The following is a 25,736-nucleotide window of genomic DNA, read 5'->3' on the forward strand; positions in this document are numbered from 1 at the left end:
TATTAACAGCCTACCTCCACCCTTCGCTAATGGTGTCAACCCATATTAGTCTACCGTATTCATATTTAGAATAGTTATTAGTTTTACAAAAAATAATGTCCTATTTATGGTGGAATTTGACAGCCTACCTTCACCCATCGCTATTGGTGTGCACTATTTATGGTGGATTTTAACAGCCTACCTTCAACCTTCGCTACACTACAACTAACAATTAGTTTAGGAAAAATTAATGTGCGCTATTTATGGCGGATATAAGCAGCCTACCTCCAACCTTCGCTAATGGTGTCAACTCATAGCAGTCTACCGTATTCATATTTAGAACAATTGGTTTAACAAAACTTTATGTGCGCTATTTATGGTGGATATTAACAGCCTACTTCCACTCCTCGCTACTGGTGTCAACACATATCAGTCGACTCTATTTATATTTAGAACAATGAGTTTAACAGACTTTAGTGTGCACTGTTTGTGGTGGATTTGACAGCCTACCTCCACCCATCGCTACTGGTGTGCACTATTTATGGTGGATTATAACAGCCTTCCTCCAACCATCGCTACACTTCAACTAACAATTTGTTTAAGAAAAAATAATATGCGCTATTTATGGCGGATATTAACATCCTACCTCCACCCTTCGCTACTGTCCACCCATACCAATCTACCCTATTCACTTTGAAAATAATTTGTTTAACAGAATTTAGTGTGCACTATTTATGGTGGATCAAAATTTGCGCATATTGTTTCATGAGATACACACCTACAAATTAACACATTGGCATTTATTGCAATATCAACTAAAGATACGAGATAAGAACTAGTCACGCATGTATTTTTTTCAAATCGCCTTCCACTACTCACAATTAGGTAGGTACCATCAATTTCTGATTAGCAAAGTTCATATTATTGTTACTGCATTCTTTCGGTCGTCGCAATAAAAGTGTCTAGTTACCAATTTATTTTGTTGTTGTCTACCTACTACACACACATTCCATTCTGGATCATCTTTAGTTTGGTTTTGTGAGAATATAAATAGAGCCACGAAATGTCAACCTTCATACCAGATACATAATAAATATATTCATTTCTGGATCATCTTTAGTTTGGTTTTGTGAGAATATAAATAAAGCCACAAAATGCCAACCTTCTTACCAAATACATAATATATATTAACTTCTGGACCAACATTAGTTCAGCTTTGAGGATATAAATAGAGCAACAAAATGGCAATCTTTGTTAGAAAAATGGCCGTTTCTAGAACAATTTGAGCATATTTTTATGGCGAGTACATCGACTGGAATTAGTGGCAAACTGGCAACCTAGGAAACTATTGAAGCGATGTTGTCAATTCGCGCAGACGTATTCTATTTCAACGAAGATAAATGGCTATAAAGGTGGATCAACACCTCCTCTAACTTCTTACACGATCAACAAACAACGGGAAGAGTTGATTATATATATATATATATATTATTATTAATACATGATTTGAAAACACATCAGAAAAAAATATTTTCTGTTAGGTATACCTATATCCGAGGTTTTTTCGAATCTTCTACTATATGATTGTGATAGATCAGAAGGAATGAATTATGTTTGCGACCCTAAAACTCAATATTAACTTTGCTCTTAGGACACTCACTACTAAAAGGGATTTTGAGAAGACGACTTCATTTATATTTTTTTATTCAATTATAAATCGCAATATTTTATTAAATTAGGTATATCTATCGCAAAAAATACTCAGATAATATCCATGAATCTTAAACAGCGTATAGCTACATTATTGGAACCAATTTATTAGACTTTCATTTCTTTTTGTGCACAAAACACGAGGTTTGGTCTTTCGTGCACTTGGAACCGATGTATTCCCAGCCTCTCAAGTATGTTTTCCCATAGTTTTTGACTTAACATAATACTTATTTATTCGGTTGGTATCATTGAGCGAACATAAGTTGCACTTAATTCATACATATTATTACTTGAGTATATTGTTTAATATTATCAATTTCTACAAAAATGTACCATTTTGATCCACGTGTAAGGATCCCATGTATTTCTTATCAACGCAATAACACAAGCATATTGTTTAGATTTTAGGCCATCTAGGGGTTGCAATCCCGGACAAAATTACAATTCTTGCTTTTATTTAAGAGCGCTGACGTTTCCTGGAGACGTCCAATATCACATTGGATTATTTGGGAATGGGACAACGGACAACTGGGCACCAGGACAATTGGGCGCCGCACTGTCGAATGTAAATGTAAATAGATGTTCGTTACGATTTTAAACGAAAAGTAGACGAGGAATTTTTATCAGTTTCTATCTATCACTTAATTCATTTTGGTCTTAACATAATGTTTTTATTGCGGTTTGAAAATTATCATGCCTGAAGCTTTATATAAAAATAAAAGAACCATCTACTCGTTGCAATATATGCACAATTAAATCATTATTTACGTGTACATATTTAAATTTTCACCATGTATTAAAAATAATAATATAATAATTTAAATTAAAAAAAACAATATTAAATATATATTTTAAAAGTAAGTACATATAATTCACGAACATTTATTTATTTTCGAATTTCATTCGATTGCGTCGCGCCCAGTTATCCCGGCGCCGAATCGTCCTAGACCCGATTATATATTATTATAGTGTCGATGATAACATAAAACTTATGTTACAACTTCCATAAATTATACTTATATTATTTTTTAGATACCACCACTTTTTTGAAGGTAGGTATATTATATCTTTACTTCGCAAAAATACGTTATTATTACAACGTTTTTATTAGCTCGTATTCTTATTTGTCCGGTGGTTGTTTGTCCAGTACAAATCTTGCAATCGATGTTTAACTAACTTCCCGACTAGCTAGACATTTGAAACTTTTAGAATATATCAGAACACGATGCCAATGCATTCTTTTAATACTTTTAGCCGTCTTTAAACAGAATTGAATTCATTTTCAGTTAATTCTGTTTTGTATGGAAAGTTATTTCAGAAAAATCCGTAAAAAGTAGAAGACTATTATTGGTTACTAAGGGGGGGTCCTAGCAACTAAATCATTAATATATACGTGCGTTACTATGGAAATCAAAATGACATTTCAGTATTCTATATTTGTTTGTTTGTTTTTTTATTTACTTCATATCAAGTACAAGTTTGAGCATATTGAGCATAATAATTCAACAGAAAATTTTAAAACGTTGTACTTATATAAAAAGTTTTTTTTATCTTGTAATTAGTTTTAAAAATAAATATATCCCAAAATCCAGGATTACAATACATATTTTAAATTTCGGGATTTCGGTATCGAGAAATCAACCGGGATTGCCATCCTTAATCACTATGTATCACTTAGAGATGGTTTTATAAGATTTTATGAAATATAAAACTGAGATATCAATTTTCATGCGATAAAAAAAGATTCAAAATGATTAGGAGTTAAATTGCAACAATGATGTAAAAAAAAAAACAAGCCAGCCGCTGAAAGGTAAACGGGCACAATAGGAAAACGACTCGTGCATTTTATAGCTGCACTAAAAATTAACGATACACTTTATTTTCAATCCCGATGCAGTAAAAAATGTACATCAACTATTTACGTTTATTATCCTATACATAATAAAACAATATATAACTATTCCTAATAACGTATTGTGGCACACCCAACCGCAGATAATAAGAGGGATATTTATTACAACCTAAACTTGTATTAATAATTTTCTTAATGAAAAAACAACACATTATTTTTGTGCGCTTCTCTTCAGGTATTACTTGAATACATAACCTCCGAAGCAACGATGCGCCAAGTGGAGGTTTTACGGGTGCAAAACACCCGGGCGGCAGGGTGTAGTGGGCAGAAAATGTCCGAAAAAATAAAGATACTATTTAATATTTTAATTACGGCGGTTCTTGTGGTGCAGTGGGTAAGGCGCTGGCCTTCCACCAGATAATTCTGGGTTCGATTCCCGGTCATGACAAAAACCTTAATGTATTTTTCTCAAAGCCTGGGTGTTTGTGATTGTTCAAAATTACTAACAACCACCTTGTACGAAAAAGCAATGACACGGTTATTAATAATTCTATAAGTATAAAAAAAAAATATTTTAATTACATAAAATAAACATTATCATGAATGATTACAAATTTAGAATGTTATATTATTGAATAGGTAAAATATGTTACAATAACTGTTTCAACTTTTCTTTGAATTCGGTCATATTTCCGCTATTTTTTTTTATTTGAGGCCTTTGAGGGAGCGGCAATTTTAGATTCCCACCTAGGCGGCAACTACCCTTGGCACGTCTCTGCTCCAAGGCATAATATATATTAGAAAAAAAAATAAGAAACATTCATAAACTGAGTGACTAGGTAATGAACTATCGATCTAAATAAATTTCTTCAGTAGGTACATGTCTGAAACATACGATATGAGAGTGTTTCTAATTCCAGGTGGCTACCATATGAGTAATTTAAATTTGATTTATAAATGGTGTCAGGATTGTTCCTATTTTTTTTTTGTAACGTCCATTTTCTTGCGAATATTTTTTAGTAAAATATTTTTTTTGACCATGTCTAATCCTAATAAGATCAAATTGGCCCTACATAGAGTGGAGGTTTGTATTACCAGATTCTTTTTTTACAAGAAATTGATGAAAGCCGCTTGCTCAACCTATTAGGTCCATACTCTGACTCATACACAAATTGGAAAATAATATGACTATTGTGTACTTGCCAGATCCAGGATTCCAGTCCGGAACCCACGACACTATAGGCTTAAGGGGGATCCTTATGCCAACAGAGAACCTAGCGGAAAAATACGAAGCTTGCAATTTGAGATTTTTTTTTTGATAATTTACAATTTCAACTGTATTAATAAATATGTATCTGAAAACATTAAAAAGATTTTTTAAGTCAAAGGTAAACTTACAATTGTAAAAAAAATGTGAATTTGTTACATATTTATGTTATAAGCTACGTTATTATTACACTATTTTTATGGTCATATTAATTATTAAAATTTAGTTTATTAAGTTTTCTATTTTTTCTCTAACATCGATGTTTTCTAAAATAAATATACATAAAAATATTAAAACGATCAATTAGTCAAAAATCTATACGAGAAAAAATAGAAAACTTAATAAACTAAATTTTAATAATAAATACGACCGTAAAAATAATGTACCTAATAATAACGTAACTTATATTTTCTTTGATTTGAAAAAAAAATCTTTTTAATGTTTTCAGATATACATTTTTTAATTAATACAGTTAAAGTTATAAATTATCAAAAAAAAATCTTAAATAGCAAGCTTCATATTTTTCCGCTAGGTTCTCTGTTGGCATATGGATCCCCCTTAAGCCGCGCGGCCATTGTGGGTGTACAATTTTATTAAAAACCAAAATGCATACATATTTGAAAAACCTTGGACAGAGTAACTTCACCGTCATAAAAAAGCATATTTTTAAAATAACTTATAGATATTCCATTATTTAAATGGTCTACGAATATACCATAATATTTTTTCCTTCACACAATATTATAGTATGATAACAGAATTCAAAATATGGTGATAAGAAAATATCAAACGTATTATTTAGCTCAATATTGATAAAATTTTACCTATGTGGACATAAATATTTTTATGGAAAAGTTAGCCATGAAACTCCACGAATGGAAACATCAAAACTACTTTAGTGGCAATAAATCCCATGTTTATTGAATTTCAGCAGTAAATCCTCGCTTTAAACAGTATTTTACATGTACAGTACAATACAAGAAATACTTCGAGAACTCAATAAAACCTTCTTTTATGGTGGCCTCAAACGTTAGATATAATATTATATCAATAAGTACATATTATAGGTTTATGATATTTCCTTATTACCTCGAAGTGAAGAGCGTTCGTAAGAAATAGGTGAACCCATCGATAAGCAGAAAGCTGGATTATATAGGTACTCGTATGTTTTGATTTTATTATCAATATAACACACCATAATTATTTTTATTCACATCTCTTAGGATGCAGCTATATAAGAATATGACAAACATAGTAAATAACCAGTAGCCACAGCCATTTATATAAATACGTTCATACAGCCCATTGTACAACTTCTACCGTCAAAGCACAGTGGTCCTATTTCGAAGCTGTCAAAATCAAAATATACTACTTATAATCTTTTTGGCTACGTGTTAAAACTGTGAACTAACATGCTCCGCCCATTTTTACCCGCAATTCCATTATAAACTAACAAGCTCCTCCCATTTAGTAGACAGCAGCGCCTAGAAGCGTAGTCAAGAAGATGTTGTCGTACAGAATACTTACAGAATTTTGATTAAAAATAAATAATTGAAGAAGATTTTTTGAATTCTTTTTATTTTCATGATATTGATAGAACTTACCCGTATTGACAAAAATACATATTTTTATGTCAAAAAATATTTAAGTAGGTATATAGATTCTATGTGCGAAAGAAAATAAAAGAAAGAAATGACTAAAATCACTATTTTTAATGAGAGCAAAAAGAAAATGAGTTTTTGACCACTCTATGTGATCCTCTAGTTTCGTGTAAAATTTACTATTTCAGAGGCGTCGGGTCATATCTTATCGCATTTACATAAATTCATAGGTATACAACCTCTTTGGTGTATACTGTATAGGTACACATCGTGGCGAAGTTGACACATTCTACTCATTTTATAAATTTTTAAAACATAGATTTCTCCCCTTTTCTCTCGCGAAAATAATTAGTCCCGTGATAGAAGATACGGCGATTCTGGGACTGCAAAACCCAGTATTAACCCGTAAATGCATAACGCGGTCGAAGGACGTGTTTAGTTATTAAAACTGGTGACTTACCCGGTTTCCTGCGCACTCGCCACAGGACGGGTTGGGCCGGGTTACCTGCTGACGAGGCCAGCTTGCCGGCTGTTACTCCTGGAAAAATAAATCATAGACAATGAGAAGATATAAAAATGGTTACAAGTACCTACAACACACGAAGGAATATAATATTATAGAAAAAGTATGCAATTAGATAGGTACCTAGTTGAGTTTATTTACCTTGTATTAAAAACTACAATGTTTTTGCCTGACCTATACATACCCCAATAATAAACACGTTTATTTTTTGGCATATGAATGATGTAGGTATGTATGGTATTATTCAAGTATCAGACCTCGTTTACAGAATATTTAAAAATATTATAGTATTAATATTTGATAACGTAGTATAAATATCTCCAATACCTATCGTATATTTTGTATCAATTGACGATGTCCAATTGAATCCGACGAAACCGGTCCTGATTGTTTATTAAACTAAGTGGAATAAGAACTAGTTAGATATTATATTCCATACACATTCTATTAAGTACCCTAAGTCGGTAGTTTAATTTTACAAAGTACGTGTTTATTTTAATTAATACAATGTATTTTCACCAAGAATAAGTACTAAATAAGAATAAGTATATATTTTTTCGGAATGCAGAAATTCTGATAGACAAAGTTCATAACTATGCTTATCTGTTAATTAAAAAAAATAGATCAGGTATCCATTCGTGTTTAGAATTTTGATAGGAAAAGGTAAGTAAGACACAAATAATTTTTCTTTAAAAACATGGCGCCATAGACAATAAAGCAATCTAGTGTCTATTAAATATGGTGTCAAAGGTTGATCTTGTGATAAGCACGTATGACGTATAATCAAAAACAGGCTTATATACAAATACACGCTAAGGAAAATTCTAAGAATCTCACAATGTTCTGTCGACTGATTTTCGTGCTACAACAAAAACGCTACTAACTAACATGAACAACAAGACAGACATAGGAATGCTGTAATGAAAAAATTCCAAGTTTTTTCAGTTAATACAATTTATTTAGTTTCGTTAAAAGAAAAGTTATATAACATTCTTTTTTTAATCAAGAAGATCGCATAAGATAAAGAATGATATGGAAGAAATTCTGTATTGGTATGTAAGTATAACGTGATCAATATGAGGAGTATAAGGGTACATCCGAAAACCATTAACGCTAGCGACGATAGCAATGGCACTAAAATTTTATATAAACCATATTATTTATTTATTTATTTAAGAAAACAAAGTATTGTGGACATAACAAATCTAAATTCAAGGCGTACAAAACATGAGATTTACATTATAACAAATATTACCGTCACAAGAGAGAAGAAGAGAATGTATAATAATAATAATAATAAAATAAACATAAATACAATTTTATACAGAAAAATAAAATGTCGAATACAAAATACATAGCATGTACCTATTTGGGCATCGCATTGACTAGTCTTGCACCCTTCGCCAATGGTGCCTGATACGCTTGACACGAGTCTAATAGTAAATTTTTACTATTTTACACCATAATTAGGTAGGTACCATAAGTAAGTAGCTACTACTTTTCCATTTTTGTACGTGATAAAAATAATATCATTTTTATTTCCTCGCCCAGATAATGTGTTAAATAATAAATTAAGCATGTTGGAATTTATTCAGTAGTATTATTAAAAACCTAATAATTTTAAAATAAAATAGCATTTTTGCTCCTAAGCAAAGCATAATATGGACACACCCCTTCAGAGTGGTAATTATGAGTATCAAAAGACTTACTACGAGAGATAGTTTTTACATTTTTTCAATCTAATGGGATCTTCCCCCATTCAGTAAATAAAACTTATTGTAACAACGCAATAATCTAAATGTATGAAAAATTAGACTATCCTGATGTGGTGATGGGTGGAAGTAGGGTGGATCCACCATAGATACTGCAGACTAAGCTTTGTCAGTTATACGTATTTGTTTATATTTAAATAAGACTACAATTTACAGATGGTATTGGTTAGTTTTTAAAATTCAATTATACCCTGGAAAAACCAAGCCATAATACGCATCTGTCTATGAAATATTTAAAATTATGCTATTAAATCATACATCATTCTGGATATTTAATAAGTCTCATTCGCCGCGGAGTATTTAATTTATATTTAATTACCACATTTAAATAACATACTAATTATATCCAATGCGGACATAACAGATATGCTGTTAGTCATATTAAACTAACAAAGTTGCCATTGCAAACAATGAAAGAAATTAATACGAATTGTTATAGTAATCAAAATGTGTGATATAGTATAATATCTACATATTTTTATCGTCCTTATCATTATCAATCTGGACCTATCTACTGCTGGATGAAGGCCTCCTCAGCCTTATTCTACTCCTTACTAACACATGAATTGTGATATTTATCAAAATCAGTGATATTATATTATCTACCTATCTATATAATATAATGCGTTATTATCACGAGCCTCAATAAATCCACTGCTGGATGAAGGCCTCTCTACGTTGATTGTAATCTTGACAGTCTTGAATGTCTATATTTATCAAAAATGCTAATGTTATTTATCTACATATTCATATCGTCATCATCATCATCAATCCACTGCTGGATGAAGGGTTTTGTAACGTGATTCTACTACTATCGGTTGAACGAATTTGTGAAATTATACCTATTTTTATCATCCTAATCATCATCGACCTGAGCTAAGCCACTGCTGGATAAAGGCCTCCTTAGCCTGATTCTACGCCTTTCTGTCATTTGAATTGCTGGATTTATCAATATCGGTGATATTATATTTATCTACATATTCATATCGTCATCATCATCATTATCAACAACCAGTTATCAATCAACTGCTGGATGAAGGGTTCCGCAAACTGATTCTACTACTATCGGTTTAACGAATTTGTGATATTATACCTATTTCTGTCGTCCTTATCATCGACCTGAACCCATCCACTGCTGGATAAAGGCCTCCCTAGCCTGATTCTACTCCTTTCTGTCATTTGAATTGCTGTATTTATCAAAATCGGTGATATTAAATTATATATATTTATATTGCCTATGAGCCTGAATCAATCCACTGGTGGATAAAGGCCTCTTTAATTTGTTTGCATTTCTGTCGGTTATATGAATTGCTATATTTATCAAAATTGCTGATATTATATTTACCCATTCAAAATATCATCATTATCATCATCAACCCACTGCTGGATGAAGGTTATACCAACATAATTCTACTCTTCTTGGTCATGTAAACTGCTATATTTTTTTTAAATTTGTGATTTTATATACCTCTCCATTTATATCGTCATTATCGTCATCAACGCGTATCAATCCACTGCCGGATGAAGGCCTCTTAAGGCTGACTGCACGTCTTTAGGTCTTATAAATTCCTATTCTTATCAGAATTGGTCTAGAATAGACTCAGATATAATATGTATTGCTTTATTATTTATCAACATTTGTCAAGATATGAATGTCCAGCACCGGGAAACTATATTGTTTAAGGTTAATTTTTAAGTCAAAATATGATTTTAAAATATTATTCTATGGCTGCAAGCATTTATTTTTTATATACAATGAAACAAAATATTGTTTAAATATATTTTTTATGCTGCTAACCTTTTTCTATTTATGTAAATGGGACCCGAAAGAGATTAATATTCGCGTTATATTGGATCGCTATTTATGATAATCACAATTGAGATGTATAATTATTTATCATATTTAAATGCACATACCTACACATATATTGTATTAAAATTAAAATTTCAGTGGTAGCAATCGGCGATTGCCAGCTGTTCTGCTAGGCATAGTAGCCTGAAATGGTGTCAGACGATATTGTGAAGGCCAGACTCCAGAATAGACTACGCATATGACTCCAAATTTGTATTGGCAGTGACGACATGCAAATTGTAAAACTAACAAATCAGCGAAATGTCAAACTGTCTGACGTGAATAAAAATCCTTCCCGAAGGGAAAACTATGGCGCCGTCTATACATACTTTACAATTATATTAAAATCCAACACCAAGTCACTATGACGAAAAGCTGTCTGCAAGACCTAGCGAGACAGACTGGCGAGAGCCAGCTGGCTCAGCTAGTATACATATTAATATTGTTAGGGCTCCTGTTAATTTCAATAGCTTACTTTATTAAACTCGGAAAAATATCCCTTAAAAGAAGGAAAAACACGAGGTGACAACCCAAAAATGTATTACAGTAACAAACAACTGTGAAAATAAGTTAGAGTAATGCCTTACGACTACGAGAAAGCAACATATTTCACCAATAATCTTTAGTTTAAATAATCAATACATATCTAAAAACGTTAATCTTAATAAACTTACAAATGGAAAAAAAAAACTTATTTATTTTTGTTTATTTCAGAAAACAAAACATTGTGGACATAACAAAATCTAAATTCAAGACGTACACAACATGAGATTTACATTATAACAAATATTACCCTCACAAGAGAGAAGAAGAGAATATATAAAATAATAATAATTCTAATAGTAAATGTACCTACTCAAACGCTGTAGAAAGATTTTTTAATAATTTATAGTTTTAATGTTTTTTTGTTTTAAATTTAAAAGATATAACTTTTAATATAATCAAAATCACCCACGGTGGCCGCGCGGCATAAGCGTTGAACTATCATGCCGTGGGTCCCAGGTTCGAATCCTGGGCCTGGCAAGTACACATATTGTTTTTCAATATGTGTGTGAGTCAGGGTATGGACCTAATAGGTTGAGCAAGTGGCTGACATCCATTTCTCGTAAAAAAAAATCTGTTAATACAAACCTCTACTCTGTGGAGGCCCATATGATCCTATTAGGATCGGACATGGTCGGATAAATGTACCTATATGCGATAGCGCTCATAGAACGCGTCGAGCGGGCGAAGTCGGCGAATGCAGTGTTTATTCATAACTATAATCACACGTCTCTTCCCGCGCATTACCCTTCACCTATGTAATAAGCGGCCCAAGCAGCACAAAACAATTATTTTTAAAGCGTCTCTCATAACAAAGCAATAAAAATATTATATTATTTCGGGGCTTGTAATAAATATTTACGACGACATTATTCAACCAGCGATAAACTTGACACGCAGTAAAATTAAACAATGATTCTCTGTTATTAAATAATTGCTTTTCGCCCGTCGATCGACGAGGCCTCGAGCGGCGTAATTTTGGTAGCCGTGTTCAATGAATGGACTCCATTGTATTTTCTTTCATTCGTATCGCCGAGAAGCGGTGATTCGCGAAAAAACGATGATTCATGCGGCGGGCGCGTATAATGCGTCGTGAAATCCAGTGGGCGCTGGCGTATTTGATTACGTTGTATTTTCGTTGATTTACGCGCCACTTGTAGAAATTTTGCGCGAGCGCCGCACTCGCTGCGTCAATGGGCTTTATGCCTATAAGTAACCTGAAATATTTTTTGTTTAAATATATATATCGAATCAAGCTTTCGTGCGGTCACAATACCAGGCATTAGAAAAACCTTGCAATAGACAAATGGGATTGAAGATATCTCCTGGAGGTGTCCAAGACCCATATTGAGTTGTAGTAGGCACCAATTATAAATAAATACATGCATGTGTTCCTAAGTCATGTAATGTTTTCACCGGTTTCCATTGGACATATGAGCAAATAACTGAATTTGGTAACTAAGGGGGTTTATTTGCATCAATTTCCTATAACAAGGAATTGATGTCTAATTATTACATACATTGTGACACAGAGCTTTGTAGTTTTTAACAATGCGTTCCAAATTAAATTTATGAACAAAGGGAGTAGCATGCTATTAGTTCATCATAATTGTACGTTTACGTGATACAAGATAATAAATAGTGTAATTTTCTTTGGCACTGCGACTTCGCTGATCAATTTATCTTCTTTACAATGTGGTTTCTTGTCAACTATGGATTCCAGAAAACAAAACAAATACGTATCTTATATTGTCAATAGTAATTTATGGTACTAATAATGCACACGTTCGTCATAGTTCACACGATATGTACATACGAATACGTATGATACGTAGGTACCTACTTGGTAAATTATGTGTACTTACCTACGATGTACGATGTACCTACACGCTATAATAATGTAATATGAGAATATTATTCTTTTTAACACTAAATCAGGCCATGAAGTCCAATGACAACAATGTAACTTTAAAAAAATGCAAAACTAAGGGGGGAAATCTGCACTTTTTGAGGAGAGCACCGAATTTGACAAACACATATCATATCTATCGTCGACATAAAATTTGAATCATATTCATTTTGCAAATGAATATAAATTATAGGTATCGTCGGTGTTTTGTAAAAAGGGTGAATCAACCACTTTAACGAAATCGAGATTTTAATGAAAAAACACTATGTACCTCACTAGTTTTATTTTGTAAAAACGTAAAGTACTGAAAACGATAATCGTAAGGGCGAATATCCACTTACTGTTACGGATAAAAAGCGAATGTGACATACCTATTAGGCCTTTTAAAATATTATATTATAAAGCCTATTACAGGGCTCGAAATGGACCGGAACGCACCGGAGCGCCGTTCCTGTTCGTGAAATCGGTAAAATTATCGCTCCGTCTCGTGGAAAAAATAATTTGACCTGAGCTAGAAAGGCCATATAATAAAAAATCTAACACACTTATGTTTATGAAATACACATAAAATTTGATAACTATGTCTTCTAATATAGATATTTTCTAATTTGATAACTATGTATTATTCTTCAGAAAACTGTCGAGCGCTCCTGTTCGTAAAATTTTCCATTTCGAGCGCTGGCCTATTATAAAGACAGTATTCTTTCAAGCCTTACTATAAACTTGTTACGACATTTATAATCATCCACAGGTAATAAATAAATGTCAAAAGTTAAAAATCCTCCTCCTGTCAAATAGCATTTTGGTTAATTCGCCCTTTTTACAAAACACCGACGATATGTTTTTAGGGGCTGCTGCATTTTCAAATGGCTTCTTGTTGGCCAATATGACTAGTTTTCAACATGGCGAACAAAATTACAGCCGCGTAAAAAAATATAATCAGTGATTTTTTTAAATTATTTTTCGACTTGCGTATTTTACATTAACCCGGCAATCTTTTTAAATTATATTTTAAGTAAGCATTAGTTAGATTTACATAACATCGACATTCTGCCCAACAGGACGGATCAGGAGGTGGCCTTTGTATTCGAATAAAGGGGCCTTTTTATTATGTTTATGAACGCCCCAGAGCTAAAAGTGGGGCCACACCGAAAACAAGTCGCGCGACAACTCGTTAAATTTTACGATAAGCATGATAATTATCGTAAAATTTCTTAAGCAATTATGATAATTATCGTAAAATTTAACGAGTTGTAGCGCGACTTGTTGCCGGTGTGGTCTCACTTTAAGAGTCATCGCATAATTTCGCGTTATAAATTAGAACATAAAACTGGGCAGCGGTAATAAAAACAAGTGTATCGGCGGCTTGAGAATGTAGCGGCCGACGGAAAAGTGTACCGGACACGCGTTGACTCTTTAGCTCTGGGGCGTTCATAAACATAATACAAAAGCCCTTTTATTCGAATACAAAGGCCTCCTTATTATATAGAAGCGCGACACCGGTGTCCCGTCTGAAACGGGGCATAGTTATTAAATTATAAGCCTTTGTGATTCAAGTATAACTGCAAGAATCTGTAACCTAAGTGAAGTAACGCAATGTACATACCGTGTTAATATTATTTTGAGTAGTCTGTCTACAATGTAATCTTGAAACCCGAAGAGATAAAAATAATAAATAATCATAAGTGCAATTCGATATGTTGTTTTGTCTCGAGTCTAGACTAAAGAAAGAAAATTGGCATCAATTTACAATCACTGTTGGCCAGTCATAATATTACCAAACTTAGGTACTTAGGGAAGGCCGTATACAGGTGTGTTGATAACCTGATGCCTAGTCACGATCTTGTCCACAATCGTTTGCTTGAAACTAAACACGTCTATGTCTACACGACTATCAAAGAAAATGTAGTCTGTTCACAAACAGTTATTATACCTACAATGTTCATTTGTTTACGGATATGTAACTACTTTGGTCTGGACTAGGCGTAAACTTGAAATTAGCAACTTTAAGAAAATACATCTTTTCAAACTATTGCCGAGCCGTTTGCATTTTGGTTAATATATATTTTGTAAATATAATAGACTACGACAACAATACGCTACCAAAATAAATGTCATCCATTTTAAACGGTTAAATAATCAAAATAATGTATAGATTATATTGAAATTACATAGATGTCACCATATATCTATTCTTAGACTCTGTAAACAACAATTTATACATCTTACAATATAGGTACCTATTGTTTAAGACTTTCACAGTTTTTCCCCCTTATTGTCTCGAAGGATGAAGAAGACACGGTGACAACCTAAAAACTTAATACAATTACCTAATACATATTACTTCGTAAATGAATCTACAAATTTATTTATTTTCTGATGTTTTATTACAATATAAATAGGATGTATATAAACTTATTGTTTGCAAAGGTGGAAAAAATTTCGAAAGATAAACCTAGATGCCGCTGGATTGACGAAATAGTGTAGTTAAGTGGTAATACTATATCCTACACGACCTACACTACCTCTTTTTCCTGGAATTTTGCCATGTATACTAAGTCGTAGGTGACGGTATTTTTCACCACCTATTACGTGTCCAAAAAGCTCAAAATTTTCTACCCATTATAATGTGAGATTGCTTTAGTTACTTTAATAAAAATATATAATATGTATTTATTCATTATTACACAGTACCTACACACCAGTCAGTAGGTGCTGCAGAATAGCTTTACAACTTCACCCAATAATAAATTGACACTCTATCATTCGATTTTTCTTTACCTAGTGGTCAACCTATATAATAGTTTTAATGTAATTTTGAAATAAGTATATCATTTGTAACTATCCAAAATACAAAATGTCGTGCCAAGTATCCACATATCGTGTTTCGATATTAGATAACGTGCCTGCGACATTATCATGGCGGCAGTTGTATCTAAAATATTTGCTACAAAGTAGATACCTACTTAAAAGATTATTAATATCTATTCTAGAGTGATGTGTTGTAAAAACAGTGATACAAATAATATTGTAGTATCAACAATGGACATTGTTATATACATTGCAGCTATCTAGGTAGTAGATACACTAAGTAGGGCAACTTGTTTGTAGATAGGTGGGTACTTTTGTATGTAAGTAGTAATATTTTTTCATTTAAGTTAAGTATAAACATCTACTTACGTTAGGTACATTATCGCAAACATAAAACAATATAGTATAATACAAGATTAAATTATGCAGTGACGTAGGGAGGGGTTAACGAGCGGGGCAGCCGCTTCGGGCGTCGCCTATGTTGGGGCACAAAAGTTCGTATGTCGAGCCGTTTAACTTTCAATATGCATAGTACATGCGATATCTTCTAGTGCACATCAATAATACAGTGCAATAATGTGATTACTATTACGGCAGTTAACATGAAATTTAGTTACACCAACAATTATGTTAGGTACATCGCTTTCTCGCTCGACACCCCTCCGACTATGTATAGTTTTCTGTCAAAACTATCAAATCTCACGCTAATGTGGTAGGTACGTTAAGAAAGTTATAAATTAGTATTCAAAACCATTGATTAACGAAACGTTTTTCAGAAAAAACATGGTAAACCAGTGTAGGTATGTAAATTTTTAACTTTAGGAAATATTAAAGATACGTCGATTTATAACAAAAGTGCCGTTGCACGCATTAGGAAAAAGCTTTTAAAACTATATGGAACTGCCCACTAGGTAGTCGTAAACGTTCTTCCGATGAGCCGCGAAATAATTCAATATTTATCATAATAATATACCTATCAAGAGTAGAGGGGGTTTAATATTGGCGCGAAGGTAATAATAGCATGCCCCCTCCATTCTGAGGATTCCGCTCACTCTACGCTACCTTATAGATCCTAAATATCTCACCAAACATAAGTGCAGTGTTCCCATATACGTATATAAATTTTATGAGTAGAACCGTAGAACCCGAAAGAGGGAAATTTACTTCTGAAATGATCAAATTATAATGGAAGAACGAGCCGTTTTGTGATAATGTTTTTAATAAATTATTGAATGTTAATTTTTATTTTATAATAAAAATTCACTGTTTTTTCCATTATCATCAAGCAAGTAAATATATGAAATGGTTTTAATATCAACAAAAAAAATCGAGAATGCTTTTTTCAGTTTTAGGGGACCATACACTTTTCCATCCATATAATTTAACCGAACACCATTTAACTAAACGTGTATAAATAATATCTACCTATTGTACGTGTGTGAATAGGTTTGTATTACTTAAACCTTAAGGGGTGATCTTTTGTTACTGTCCCGGCACTAAATCACCTTATTACGCCCCTGATATTATGTATTAGACGATGTCAATAGTAATAACTACTAAAGTGATATTCATATTCATGATAAACTGACACACTTTCTGTTATCAATGCATCTGAGCAAAAAATGAATTCATTGGTTTAATACTACCCTTAAGTGGGGGGAGGGAGGTGTGCTACTTCTAAATGAGTTAAATACTTTGAATGATTGATAATCTATGCGTAAAAGTTTATTGTATAATATTTATAATGTGTTTTCTTCGTGACATTAAAAAATATTTTTATTGAAATGTTGTGACCAGTCTAAGGTTACATGGGTAAGTATTATATATGGGGATCGTGACTCTAAAAAGTTTGGGCACTTATACTATTGTTAATATAAGGAAAGGTAGTATTCTCTTATTGAGAAATAAGGTAGGTATTGCTTTGCGAATATTTTCACAAAATTACGGTAAAATCTTCAACACTTCAGGCAAATACACCATAGGTACTTGGTATTTTTTCATATTAACAACGATTAAGTATTACGCAAATGTTTGGCGACTTGTTAATGGTGGATTATAATATTTTTTTACTATGGAGAGACAACTTATATTGGTCCATAGTTCATTGGTACCCATCCAGTGGTATCCCTAAGCAAAATGCCGCCCTTAGATGATATGCCCTGCCGGCAGACTTAGAATGCCGTTCTCTTTCAGATGTACCCTCAAATTGGTAGCTGCTTACAAATCTTTAAAAAAAAAATGAGAAACGCGATATCATTTAAGTACTGAGAGTTCACAAAATCCACTCTCAAATAAGGGTATTTTAGGTACGTTAAGGTCTGAGGCGCTGACAGGTTTTGAGGCCCTCTTGTGAAAAAATGTTTACGCAATATACTTACCTTAAAAATGTAAGATTTAATGAAAAATTGTATATGTGTGATTGTGGTGTTTGTGGTGTTTGTTGGGGGGGGGTGTAAATTTACCGTACCGGGTGAATCCGTTATTGACGGGTGACGCCAACCCTAGTTACGCCACTGCTTAGATGCGTTGATGATCTGCACACACAATACACACAATAGAAAAATTAGAGGGAACGTTGGATACCAGGATTGTTTATGCTTCTATTAATATTTTAACTAAGATGTCGGCACTTTCTAAGGAAGCGACCGCATCGCCTGCTTAATGGAAAACCGTCACTGATATCAAAAGTTGTAATACCTATTTGTATTTTGTTCCTTCATTTGCCGCCCTTTGTAATGTGCCACCCATCAGAGTAATAATATAAAGAGAGTCGGTATTGTTCGGCGAAATGAAGCCGTGTTTCTTGCGTATAACGCACAGTAGAACCACATTTTTTACAAGGTTTTTCTTATGTCGTATTCTTATTTGTACGGTGGTTGTTTGTCCGGTACAAATCTTGCAATCGATTTTTAACTAACTTGCCGACTAGCTAGTCATTTGAAACTTTTAGAATATATCAGAACACGATGCCAATGCATTTTGTTAATACTTTTAGGCATCTTTAAGTAGAATTGAATTCATTTTTAGTTAATTCTGTTTTGTATGAAAAGTTATTTCGATACCATTATTGGTTGCTAGGGGGTCCTAGCAACTAAATTATTAAATAATATATACGTGCGTTACTATGGAAATCAATATGAAATGACATTTCATTATTCAGTATTTCTATCAAGTACCTACCTACAATTTATTTGATCGTTTAAGCTAGTCAAGTCAAGTTTATATGATTCAACAGAAAATTTAAAAACGTTGTATATAAAAACTTCTTTTTATCTTGTAATTATTTATTATTAACTTAACTATGAAACAGTGTACCATCATGTTGCATCTCAATATGACTAGGTACCAAATTTAAGCACAACATAGTTAACTATATTTTCTACTAAATTAACTAAAAATAATTACCTACCACTAACTTTATATTTAAGTAACACAAAAACAATATTTTTTTGCAACACGTGCTCGCAGTTTTTAAATGACTGTAGTCATTCAAATCAATATTTACCGGCGACCTGCAGCAGCGCTCGAAATGGAGAAGTTTACGAACCGGAGAGCTCGATAGTTTTTTGAAGATATTTACACAATTATCTAAATTTATGTATATTTTATTATTTAAGTGTGTTATATTTTTGTTTTTATGGGCTATGGACCACAGACGGTGAACATATTTTTTCCACGAGACGGAGCGATAATTTTACCGATTTCACGAACCGAAACGGCGCTCCGGTGCGCTCCGGTTCATTTCGAGCCCTGGACATGCACAAAAAATATTTAATTCAGCGGTAGATATTCTATATAACTCTAACGCATATTGCGGAGATATAAGTATGCGGAATGCTTTCTCACTCAGACTCATGGTTCGTTTTTGTTCAGGCCTTGGCCACCCCCTAAGCAACGCATGACATGCCTATACAAAGGGGACGTCACTGTACCCATCTACCAAATATTAAATTTAATAATACTGATCCTAACGTGACAGATAATGAATGAGTGATCGAAGTGAGACTTAAAAACCTTAATAATAATTAATAATTAATTAACTGATAATGATAAGATTCTAGAAAAGATTAAGTACTGTAAAATGGTATCGACAGGTACACAGAGGTAAATCTAAGTGATACCTACAATCACAATCTCTTGTTTATGCAGATAATGAGTGAATATATATTATATTATCAGTGGTGAAGATTCTATACTAGGCGATTATTTTAAGCTTACCTCCTTAAGAAAAATATTTGTATGTGATTATAAAAATGTATTTATTTAAATAATAATTGTATTATATTATAATCTATGGAGTTTATTTAATTTTATTACACAGAACAAAATATCCACCCGTCTGTACTTTATTATAGTTCCTACCCTAGATAGCTGGTCGTCCAGCCACGTGTGGGGGCCATGATTACGACCCAGTGTGGGTCTTGACCGCCTCCAGGAAACGTCTATATCCCCTCACCCCATCCCACTAGCTCCAGACACTGCCTTATTTCCTCCCACCTCCGTTTATAATCTTAGCTTCCGGTCCTCCTATTCCTTGTTTATTGAAGAGGGGTGCCTTTGAGTGGTGGATTAGGCAGTCAATTTAGTTATGTACCTATTTACCTAGTCATTCAATTTAACACTAAACATAAAACAAATACCAAAGTAATATATGTATATACAATTACGTAATTTATATAATCTAATAGCTAGGTATATAATAAATAATGGTTATTAAATCATGTGGATTTAGTAGGCGCCTAGTATATAATATTATGTTGTTTTACTTTAATAAATATAATATATTTCCCCCAACAATTTGTCTTCATACCACTTCCTCGCTTATAAGCGTTATATTATAATTATAATATATTATAATTTGCTTATATTACTATTATATACGATGATGTAGGTACAAGACATACCTATGTATCAAGTTGCTGCAACCATGACTCAAATATGTAATTACCTACCTGGTTATACCTATATGGTATATAACCTAGTTATTGGTGTTACGGCAAGTCAGTATAATAAGAATAAAGGTTCAAATAGACTATATGACGATCGGGCACATATATGCTAAGAGCGTTTTAGTGTCTATGATCAAATCTATGCCATTCTGACATTTATACATACATATTGTATGACAGCTATGACAACGTATTTACACTCTGTGACACCCTGTGACACAGGACGCCAACATAAGAAACGGGTTTTTCGACATATATATGACCGATCGTCATAGAGTGTATTTGAAGCATAAGTAATATTATATACCTACCTCTTAATAGGTATAATACCAACCTTAAACACATACGTATTAGTTTCTTTTTTATAAAAATAATATAAAATGACGTATGGAAGGAAGCTTTATTCTTAAATCTTGTACACTATTCATTTACCTAAATAAAAAAAATAGTTTAATTAGATAGGTAACTACTTAATTCAAATTAAATATACCTATCTAATAATATATTGTATAGGGTTATAATATTTTCTATGGCCCAATAGATTGAGTAAACAGTTAATATTCATTTCTTGTAAAATAAAAATGGGTTAAGAAACCTCTTCGTGATGCGGACAAGATGCACATCGATTGCAGAAACGGTGTAAAAAGCTGAATATGAATACACTGAACTCCCTTTTTACACGATTTCAAAATAACACGGTGCAAAGCCATCAACTCTGAATGCATGTTGGAGACCAATTTGGCCAGAATCTGTTAAAACAGTGAATAATTTTTTTTTTTTTACCTTTGATTTTTTAAAGTATTTTAGTGTATACCTACTTTTTTACACGTTTTTTTACACGGTATCGCGTGGAAGTCGTGGAACGTATTTTCCGTGTAAATGGGGAGTTCAGTGTAGTGTTCATTTTAAAATCCAACCTTCTTTATATTCTGTTGATTGCAAAACTTCCCTCCAGAATCACATCCTATTCACATCCAGAATCATTTTTAGTTTATTCGAATTATCGATCGATAATTATTTTCCTGACATGATCAATAAGTCAAGCTATGAATGAGAAGCTGTATTAGGTATGTATGAGACGTACGAAGTGCGGACATCCAAATACATGACAAAAGTAGATTAAAGGATAAAATAAAGGACTGTACTCTATATGCTATAGGTATGGTCACCGCAAATAATTTAATAGATTTGACTACATAACTACAATATAATTATGGTTACTCTGTTCAAGTACAAATCAGTGATTATATGCTGGCTCATTGGAACCTAATGGGAATCCGATTAGATGAAAGTAATTAATATATTGCTATGATATTCAATTTACGGAAGTATAGGTACAATAATTAATAACAATAATATAACAAACGTGGGTATAGGTAATAAATAATATTATGTATCAACATAGGTACTCAATTATGAACACAGTATTAGTTAAATTATATCATAATGAAATATACTGACGTAAAAATACGTTATCAAAGACGTGTAGGATTTAAACATTTTTTTTAATTCTACGTAAGTTTGCAGGTATTAATAAAAGATTACTTGAAGTATTAAAATATGCGTGGAATTTGGGACATTGTTTTTAAAATATTTTTACTTTATAAAAAAACAGCTCATGAGTAAAAAAAAAATACTTAATGATAAAAAATGTATGTACTACAGTTAAATATTATATGAAAAAATACTGCATTATTATTATTTCTTATATCTTGAGTTGCTGAGAACATGTGTGACTGATAAAAGTAATGTATGTATATACCTACATATTGCTCGCAATTACATTGGCGAAGGAAACGTTTCACATTTTGTTTGATAATGATAATGATAAACCATAGAAAACGGACGGTGATAACGCCAGCCATTACGAAATAACTAGTTTTATTTACCTACATAAATATATGGGTTGCGGTTATGCTGATAACATAATCCCAAATATCACTGGTGCGGTGCGTTGAACGTAGATCCTTTAAACAGAAATATGCCACAAGGAACTTTCAAAATCACTTCCAAAATATTCAAAGAAATCACAAGCACAAAAACAAATCCACACACACACACAACACACACAGGCGCAGCACGCACCGTTTGGCGCACACGCGTCGAACCGCGAGATGTATAAATTTATTTATGTGTGTATCGAATTCTACCGGACTCCGTCATACCAGTGTAAAAATAACTTTTCTCAAAACATGATTACGAAAACAAATTACACACTAACGATCACCATTAAAAACACCGCGATATCTGTGCAAACAGACAACGCAAATTTAATATGCACAACTGACAACAAACACGCAAAAGTTTTACGAAACTAAAAGTAGATAAACTTGAAATAAAGTTCTCGCGAGTGGCTTAACTTCAGGTCACTTAACACTTCCAGCGGATGACACACGCGTTATTAATTGATTTAAATTCCGACGGGGGCACGGCCGGCTCTCGTTTTAAATTGTTTGTATTGTTGTGATTCTAACCTATTAATTTGTAAGGGCACTAATGCAATGAAATAATTGCGTTCGAGACGACTTGGCGGGCAGATGTCGCGACCTGACAGCTACAGCTGTGCAAGTTTGTCGTTCTGCCGCGGGCGTCGCTAGTCGTCGCGAGCGATTTTTTTATTCGCGTTTGCCAGCGATCGTGAGTATGCAATAAATCACTGGTAATATTGTATCATACAAAACTGATAATGAGAATCATTAGGTGTATAAATTTCTGTTTGTATCAGGACATTGATGTTTGTTTATTTTTTTTTATAGTAGCTGCATTCTGACAGTAGTACAGTTGGTTATATTTCCGCTAGAGGCGCTTAGAACCATCGCCGTGTGCGAGTATGTGTGAGAGATTAGACTGATGTGATTATTACTAACATTATTATGTTATTATGTTTTAATATTGATAAAAAATAATATTATCATAAACTGCCTCAGAAAATGTCAATTGTTCGTAATCATTATTAATTTATGAAAACAACTATATTGTTATCATTCTTATCAGCTATCACTTTTGTTTTATGTGTAAGTAGTAGATCGATCATTATTTTATAATTTTATATACTTGAAACGAGAATGGTGTTTATTATGGTTTCTGACTGAACTCGGTGGATAGCAGAGTGTTTCGTGGCATTAATCGTATGAGGATTGCGTTTCTACAATTTGTCTTATTAACTAATCTGCCATTAGTGATGCCAATTGGAAGAGCAATAACAATGTTTAATGAAATCGCTTCGGATATTGATATTCAAATTCAAATTCAAATTTATTTATTTTACATAATTAATGAACATAACTAATTATAAATTTAAAGCGTTCACGACATGACATAAAATAAGTGTTAACAATTTTTAAAATACAGAGAAATGTGAGTTAACAATACAATAAGTAATAAGATAAGAAATAAAATAAGAAAAGAAATAAAATAAAATAACAAAAATAAAAGTAGATGGAAGCACACATAGTGAACTTTGATAGACCCTATCTTAAAAATTTATAAAACAACGTCCACCCAAATTCACCCTCACGTAAGTAGAATATATCAATATCCGAAGCGATTTCATTAAACATGGTTATTGCCCTCCCAATTGGCATTACTAATGGCAGGTTAGTTCTGCACCTTGGGAGAACAAACAACGGATGCCCTCGATTCCTAAGGTAATTATCAGAGACACACAAGCCAACACCATCAAGAATGGCAGAGTTCACATTTACGCCAAGTCTGAAGTCGCGTATAAGTCTACTTACGTGAGAGTGAATTTATGTGGATGTTGTTTTATAAGTTTTTAAGATAGGGTATATCAATAGTTCACTCTGTGTGCTTCCATCTACTTTTATTTTTGTTATTTTATTTTATTTCTTATAACTCACATTTCTCTGTATTTTTATTTTTAAAATTGTTAACACTTATTTTATGTCATGTCGTGAACGCTTTTAATTTATAATTTGTCATGTTCATTATGAAAAATAAATTTGATTTGATTTGAATCTTCCCCAATCATTTCAATCGGGTGGTAATTCTAATAAGTTACCGTAGTACGTCAATTCATTAATATAGGTCCTACGTAATAATTACCGAGAAAGATATTCTACTTGAGATAATTTGGCAGTTTCAACAAAATGTTCCAATGTATTCTTAAGTCGTATCGTATATACACTGGAATTAGCAACATCACGAAACGGCAACTCGCCTCGACTCGCCCATTAATTCTCTGAGAAAAAAAAATTTAATTGTGGAAGAACCCATTGAATAGGAAATCAATAATATTAGGTACATAACGATAAACTATTGACTAAGAAATAGAGGAAGAGGAAGATGAAGCAGGTGCGCGTTTCTCTAACGCAACATGACACAATCGATTTATAAGAAAATTTAAGAGAAGAATTAAATCTTACCACTCAATTATTAAATTATATTGAAAATTGAAAAAAATGCATATTTCTCACAAACGGAGTGAAAAATAAGTATTGCCAAAAGCATAACAAATCATAAAAGTATTGATTCGAATAGCTCTTGATTAGAAGTATAAAATGGGTTAATTATATATGTACCTATCTAGATACGAACAGTGAACAAAACAACAAAAAAATTCGCCCCTTATGTAAATTTGTGTCTTTGATATCGATTTATTTACATTTAATTTGTGTTAACACTTATTTTATGTCATGTCGTGAACGCTTTTAATTTATAATTTGTCATGTTCATTATGAAAAATAAATTTGATTTGATTTGAATCTTCCCCAATCATTTCAATCGGGTGGTAATTCTAATAAGTTACCGTAGTACGTCAATTCATTAATATAGGTCCTACGTAATAATTACCGAGAAAGATATTCTACTTGAGATAATTTGGCAGTTTCAACAAAATGTTCCAATGTATTCTTAAGTCGTATCGTATATACACTGGAATTAGCAACATCACGAAACGGCAACTCGCCTCGACTCGCCCATTAATTCTCTGAGAAAAAAAAATTTAAT

At 32.5% G+C, this 25,736-nt stretch overlaps 1 protein-coding gene across 2 annotated transcripts in view; it reads right to left on the reverse strand.

The window, feature by feature from the left end:
- Positions 1 to 23,268, reverse strand: part of Pde11 (Phosphodiesterase 11) — a 455,350-nt gene extending 432,082 nt beyond the window's left edge. Inside the window, exons 1-2 of one of the 2 annotated variants that reach the window (XM_085953413.1) lie at positions 22,662 to 23,268; positions 6,870 to 6,947 (exon numbers count right to left, since the gene is read on the reverse strand). The gene's annotated coding sequence lies outside the window, so the exon portion shown is untranslated. Of the gene's footprint in view, positions 1 to 6,869; positions 6,948 to 22,657 lie in introns of both variants that reach the window. The other variant, XM_085953414.1, reaches the window with a different exon arrangement.
- Between the last annotated feature and the right edge of the window lie 2,468 nt (positions 23,269 to 25,736).

Source organism: Rhyacophila brunnea, unplaced genomic scaffold (assembly GCF_057557595.1).
Source record: "Rhyacophila brunnea isolate RB1 unplaced genomic scaffold, BYU_Rbru_1.0 scaffold_3, whole genome shotgun sequence".
Classification (NCBI taxonomy): domain Eukaryota; kingdom Metazoa; phylum Arthropoda; class Insecta; order Trichoptera; family Rhyacophilidae; genus Rhyacophila; species Rhyacophila brunnea.